Below are 6,954 nucleotides of genomic sequence, written 5' to 3'. Positions count from 1 at the left end.
TCAGGGAGACAAGAAAAAAAACACAGCTACCCTAAGTAGAAGAAGCCCCTGAAAAGACAGTCATCTCCTTCAGGAAGCAAACACTGGTTGCCCAACAACTAACCAGGCGTCTTTTTCCTAGACCTTCTGAGCCCAGCCTCAGAGCAATTTTCCCTGGTTCACAGCACCCATACCTTCCCATGTTGCCCTGCCACATCTGTAGACAGACTGTTCCTACAGTTATTCCAGAAAAAGGTTTGAAAATCTATGTACCTTGTGAGTTTCTGTGTTGAAAGAAAATTCCACCAAATAAAAAGCTAACAGTTTGGATGGAGAATAAAACTGTGTACAACATCACTCTTAATCGTACTTTTGTAATCATGACTCCTATAGGTTGATGCCCATGCAGGACGTTCACACTGGGTATGCTGGGAGGTCTCATCTTCACTCATTGGAATGGGCACTAGCCAAACAAGAGGTTCAACCCTCTAGAGTCAGTGGGCTTGGTTGTGGTGTCTGTGGTAAGCCTCCACAGGTGGTTAAGATCTGGGTCCAGAGCGCTCAGCAGAGAAGCTGAGTCAGGCAAACAGGCAGAGTGTTGTCTTTGGGACCTCAGCACGAAAGCTAGAAGTTTCAATCCTGCTGGCCTTAGTGGCTCTGGATGGCCACACCCCAGTGCCCCCAGCATCTGCATTGTCTGCTGTGGGCTGTTGAATACAAGGCTGGAGTTCAAACAGTTCTGAAGATGTTTTCCCAAGTCTTGGGGGTTGGGGTGGGAACAGCACAGACTCCCAGCTAGAAAACCACCAGACAAGGGGAGGCTGCACACTACTTACATATGACATCTGAACGAAGGGAGGGAGAGGGCATGATGGCTCCAGGACTCAGAGCTGGGAACCCGAGAGGGGGACATGCTAGTGTCAGGAAGGACACTGGAATGTGTGCTGGCCAATGAAGAGAGAGGTCCAGGGGTCTAGCTTCGGTGGGAGTGGTGATGTCTGTGGTAAGTCTCCACAGCTGCTTAAGAGCTGGGTCCAGAGAGCTCAGAAGAGAAGCTGGGTCAGGCACACAGGCAGAGTCAGGTCTTAAGAGGATGTTGGGGAAATAGACTCATTCATTCATTCATTAAAGGAAATTTCCAGGGGGTAAAAAAGGTGATGCAGTGGTTAAAAGCCATGCTGATAAAAATGTCGACAGCTCAAAGCCTCCCCCAACCTCGCCCTCCCCCACCCCCAGCTGCTCTGTGGGAGAAAGATGTGGCTGCTTCTGTCAATATTAGGGCCTAGGGGGGCTCTTGTAGCCTAGTGGCAAGAAGCTGCACTGCAATCCCAGAGGAGCTTGGTTTGAATCCACCAGATGCTCTGCTGGAGAAGGAGGGACAGTCTCCTCCTGTACCAGTCAGATCCAATTTGCCGGCACACACACACACACACACACACACACACACACACACACGCCTAGAGCCTTGGAAACCTCCCGAGTCATTTCTGTTTCTTCAAGGTCCCTGTGAATTAGAATCAACTCAATGGCAAGAGGAAGGCGATCCTGGGATAATGACAGAAGGAGGCCCAAAAGAAAGCACAGCCTTAGATGCAACACATGGTTAGAAATTAAACTGTACTTTTTTCAAGAATATTGTTTAAACTATAGTTCTTTCAAAAGCCGCTTCGCATCTAACAGCTCTGTGAAAGGGGTGGCCAGGCCCTGGCTTAGTGTTCCCCCAGCACTGAGCTCACTCTGTTGAGCCTGTCTGCAACCGCAGTCTCCCAGCTCTGCAGTCTCCCAGCCTGACTCTTGAATTCCAGCACCCCAGACGAGGTCAGGCTGGGGGGTGCAATCCGAGAAGTTCCCCGGCCCCTCACTCTTCAGTCTGTCAGCGCCCACAACCCCGCGTGGCTGTCCTTCTCTGAGCTTCTGGTTTATAGCCCAGGGACAGGGCTTTGTGCTTTTACACAGGGGTCGAGACGATGGCGGCGCCTGTGGAGAGCGCGCGGCCCACGTACCTGTAGGCTCCGGCCCAGGGAGTGGAGGCCGGTGAGGGAGGAGCGAGCAGCGGTCCGGGCGACTGCTGGGGCGGCAGAATCACGCGGCGCGGCCGGGGCGCGGGGTGCGGGGCTGCGGCGCCCGGAGAGTGGGGAGCGGAGGGCCGCCTCTCTCCCAGGTTCCTAGTGAGCTCACTGCCTGGAAAGTGGGGCTCCGTGGTGTGCAAGGGGCGGCACGATCGCGGACGCCAGAGACCCTTTTTTCTCCTGAGAGCAGGGGGTCGTAGAGAAAGACCCCCTACTGCCACGCCTCGCGCCTCGCAGGCAGCGTCTCAGTTTGCTGGTCCTGCCTCCTCCCCGCACCTCCCAGAAAGTAAAGGCGCGCAGGGGCCCGGCGGAGTCCACCCTGGACGCGGAGCTGGACGCGTCCAGACAACGCAGCCGCTACTCCGCGGCTAGCAGCCCGCCACCCAGGCCTCGCGCCCCCAGGCCCAGCTGCAGGACGACCCGCGGGCGATCCTCTGCCCGCCCCCAGGCCGCGGGACTCCTCGGGACTTCTGGGGATTCTGGTCCCGCTGCGTACCTGCCTCTCCAACCTGGCTCGTGGGCACCCGCGGCCGCGCGGTGACATCAGAGCCTGGGGCTCCGGCTCTGACCCCACCTCCAGGCTCTGGCCACGGGGGAGGCGCCACGTCCGGCCACCGGGGCGGGAGCACAGAGCTGCCGTTCTGCCCGGGAGTCGTCCTCCGGCTCCCAGTGTCCACTCGCTCACTGTCCTGGACCTGTTGGGCACGGGGTTCTGGCCTCTTGCCGGACAAACGAGAGCCTGGGGACTCACAGCGAGGAAGGGGGCTTGCCTGAGAGCTTGGAGACCCACAGTGAGGAGGAGACTTACCCTGGACTCCCTGGCCTCCAATGTAGCCCTGCCCACTACACGCATTTGCTGGTGACGTTCAAGCAGTTCCTTGGGTGCTCAGGCAGGCACCCCTCCATCAAGCCAACTAAGACTAATAGTAACCCTGGAAACAACAGACCCTATCCTGGGCCAACCTCATGATCTCTGTCGTGCTGAATTAAGCCCACTGTGGTATCACTGCTTCAGTTCATATTGTTGAGGGGCTTGCTCCCTTTCACAGACCCCTCTACCTTTCCCAACATGCTATCTCTTTCCAATGACTGCTTCCTGAAAATATGCCCAAAGTGAGATGAAGTCTCACCTCCCGGTCTCTAAAAAGCACTCTGGATAACTTCCTTCAAGACAGACTTGGGTTTTTGCCAATCTATGGGAGCTCTGGTGGCCTAGTGGCCAAGTGGTAAGGAGATGCGCTGCCGTCAGGAAGGCACACAGTCAAATGCACCAGCTGTTACCTGGAAGGATGAGAAATTTCCTCCCACACGATTAAACTGCCTCTGAAAACTCGGTGGAGGTCAGCAATGGGTCAGTTCCGATTGACAGTACAAAAAAGCAGTGCAATTCCTTACCACTAAGCCAAGGTTGAGAAAAATAGGAATCCCAGAACACTTAATTATGATCATGCAGTATCTATACACAGGCCAAGAGATTATCATGCAAAAAACAAAGCAAAGGAACACTATTTAGTTTAAAATTAAGAAAAACGTGCATCAGGGTTGTATTCTTTCTTCATATCAATTCAATCTGTATGGCTCAGCAAATTATTTGAAAAGTTGGACTCTATGAAGAAGAATGTGGCATCAGGATTGGAAGAAAGACTAATTAATAAGCTGCATTATGCAGATGACACGACCTTGCTTGTTTAAAGTGAGGAGGATTTGAAGCACTTGTTGAAGATCAAAGAATACTGCCTTCAATATGGATTGCATCTTAATGTCAAGAAAACAACAATCCACACCACTGAACTGATAGGCAACATCATTATTGATGGGGAAGAAATTGAAACTGTCAACAACTTCATCTTACTTGGATCCAAAAATGTTAATTGGTACAAGCAGTCAAGAGATTACGAGACATATTGCACTGGGAAAGTATATAGCCAGGAACAGCTCCAAATTATTGATGAGTAATGATGTCAGTTTGAGGACTAAGGTGTGCCTGATTCAAGCCATGGTCTTTTAAACTATTTGCTATGTGTCTGAGAATGGGACACTGAATAAGGATGACAGAAGAATAGATATCTTTGGGATGTAGTGTTAGAGAACTATATTGATTATTTCATAGATCACCAATAGAATGAACAGGTATGTCTCAGAGAGGGTGAAGCCAGAGGGCTTCTCGAAGGCAAAGATGATAAAGCTTCATCTCACATCTTGAGCATGTTACTAGGAGAGACTATTTCTTGAAGAGGGATGTCATGCTTGAAAAGGTGGACAGTTGGTGAAAGAGAGGAAAACCCTCAACCAAATGGATTGACACAGGTGCTGCAGCAATGGACTCAAGTATGTCAGAGAATGTGAGAATGGCACAGGATAGGACAGGGGTTCAGATCTATTGTTCCTAGAGTCACTATGAGTTGTACTTAACGGTATCTAAGACAACAACAATAACAAGAAGCCACCAGAGCTCCCTTGATACATAGGAAGCAATTGAAAACACCATGACTCGAATGAGGTGCACCTTAATCTTTAAACTGTAATTTTTGCTCATTATCACTTTGGAGAGGTCCTTGACAGCAACTTTCCCAAATACAACCCATCTTCTGATTTGACTGTTGCTACCATGGGTGCAATACATAGATAGGGAATTGCCAGAAGTTCAAGTGGAATTTAGAAGAGGCCATGGTACCAGGGATATTATTGCTGATGTCAGATGGATCCTGGCTGAAAGTAAAGAATACCAGTAGAATGTTTATTTGTGCTTTATTGACTATGCACAGGAATTTGTGTGGAGTATGACAAGATAGGCTGACATTGAGAAGAATGGGAACCCCAGAGCACTTGATTGTGCTAATGAGGAATCTATACCTGGACCAGGAGGCTATTGTGTGAACAGAGCAGGGGAATATTGTATGATTTGGAACTGGGAAGGGAGTGTGTCAGGCCCGTATTCAGAATCCATACATGTCCAATCTCTATGATGAGCAAATTATCTGAGATGCTGGACTCTATGAAGAGGAGTGTGACATCAGAATTGGAGGGAGACTCATCAGTAACCTGTATTATGCAGATGACACAACCTTGCTTGCTGAAAGTGAGGAAGATTTGAGGCACTTGTTGCAGAATGCAACAAAGAATGCAGCTTTCAGTATGAATTGCATCTCAATAGCAAAAAAAAAAAAGCCAACAAGATTCTTACCACTGGTTCAATAAGCAATGTCATGATGGATAGAGGAGATTGAAACTGTCAACCGCTTCATCTTGCTTGGATCCATAACTAACACCCTTGGTATGAGCAGTCAGAAAATAAGGAGACGCACTGCACTGGAAAAATCTGCAGTTAGGGACCTTTCCAAATTATTGAAGAGTAGTGATGTCAGTTTGAGGACTAAGGTGGATCTGATTCAGGCCATGGTCTTTCCAATTACTAGCTATGCATCTGATACCTGGACAATGAATAAGGATGACAGAAAAAGAATTGATGCCTTTGATCTGTGGTATCGGAGAAGAGCACTGAACATTCCAAGGACGGCCAAGAAAACAAATAGACATGTCTTAGAGAAGGTGCAGCTGGAGTGCTCTTTGGAAAAAAGAATGATGGGACTTCACCTCACATACTTTGGACATATTGTTAGGAGAGGCTATTCCTTGGAGAGGGACATGATGTTGGGAAGGGTAGAGGATTGGCGAAGGAGAGGAAGACCCTCAACCAGGTGGACTGACACAGTAACTGCTGCAATGCGCTCTTGTGTGTCAGGAAGTGTGAGGATGGTGCGGGACAGGACTAGTTTCAGATCTTTTGTTCATGGGGTCGCTATGAGTTGTACTTGATTTGATGCTACCTAACAACAACATAACAACAACAACCACCACCACCATGGGTTCTGAATCTGGATCCAAGTAAAACAAAGTTGTTTACACTTTCATCTATCTATCTATCTATCTATCTATCTATCTATCTATCTATCTATCTATCTATCTGTCTATCTACCTACCTATCCAGTGGTGAAGGTTTTTGTCTTCTTGGTGTTAAATGTAACCCATATTGAAGGCTGTAGTCTTTGATCATCTGCAGCGAGTGCTTCAAGTCTTGTTCACTTTCTGCAAGCAAAGTATAATGCAGGATGCCCCATTATTCTTCATATAGTCAGCCTCTTCTCAGCATACAGTTTGAATGGGTGTGGTGTTCTGTATTCTCTTACACACTCTAGCAACTCTCCACCCTACTCTCCAGGAAACTCCTGAAATCTTATTTACCCCTTCCCTCTTCCTGGCCTCCTCTGAGAAAGAGAAGCAACATCTGATACATAGGAGTGAGGCTGGTCCTATCAGCTGGATGTTGCTAGGAGCTGACCTAATATTCTCAATGGGTAGTCAGTTGAACACAAATAATCTCACAGGACATCAACATCAGATATGGCCATCCTGTGACTTTGATGGATCCACAAAAATCCAAGACCACTCTTTAATCTTGTCTCAATAGAGACAAATCCATGAATGTTGTTCAAGCCACAAAAATGACCATACATCTTTTTATCCTGGTCAATATGAATGACAGCTGCTTCTTTATTGATTATTGATTATAGCTTCCATCTGTTGTTGTTGTTATGTGCCATCGAGTCACTTGTGATTCATAGTGACCCTATGTACAACAGCCCTAAACTCTACTCTGTCCTGTGCCAATAGCATTGTCCCTGACACTCCCATCCTGATTACCCCAGTCACTGAATCAATCCACCTCATAGAAGGCCCTTCCCTCCTGCACTGTCCCTCCACCCTACCAAGCATGATGTCCCTCTTCAAGGACCGGTCCCTCCTTATAACATGTCCAAAGTATGTCAGATGGAGCCTCAGAATCCCTGCCTCCAAGGAGCCTCCCAGTTTAACCCTTTCCAGGATTAATCTGTTTGTTTTCCTAGCA

This window comes from Elephantulus edwardii, unplaced genomic scaffold (assembly GCF_000299155.1).
Source record: "Elephantulus edwardii isolate Elephantulus edwardi_28Jun2011 unplaced genomic scaffold, EleEdw1.0 scaffold00064, whole genome shotgun sequence".
Classification (NCBI taxonomy): domain Eukaryota; kingdom Metazoa; phylum Chordata; class Mammalia; order Macroscelidea; family Macroscelididae; genus Elephantulus; species Elephantulus edwardii.
The sequence above is the reverse complement of the archived record's forward strand: the minus strand, read 5'-3'. Positions refer to the sequence as shown.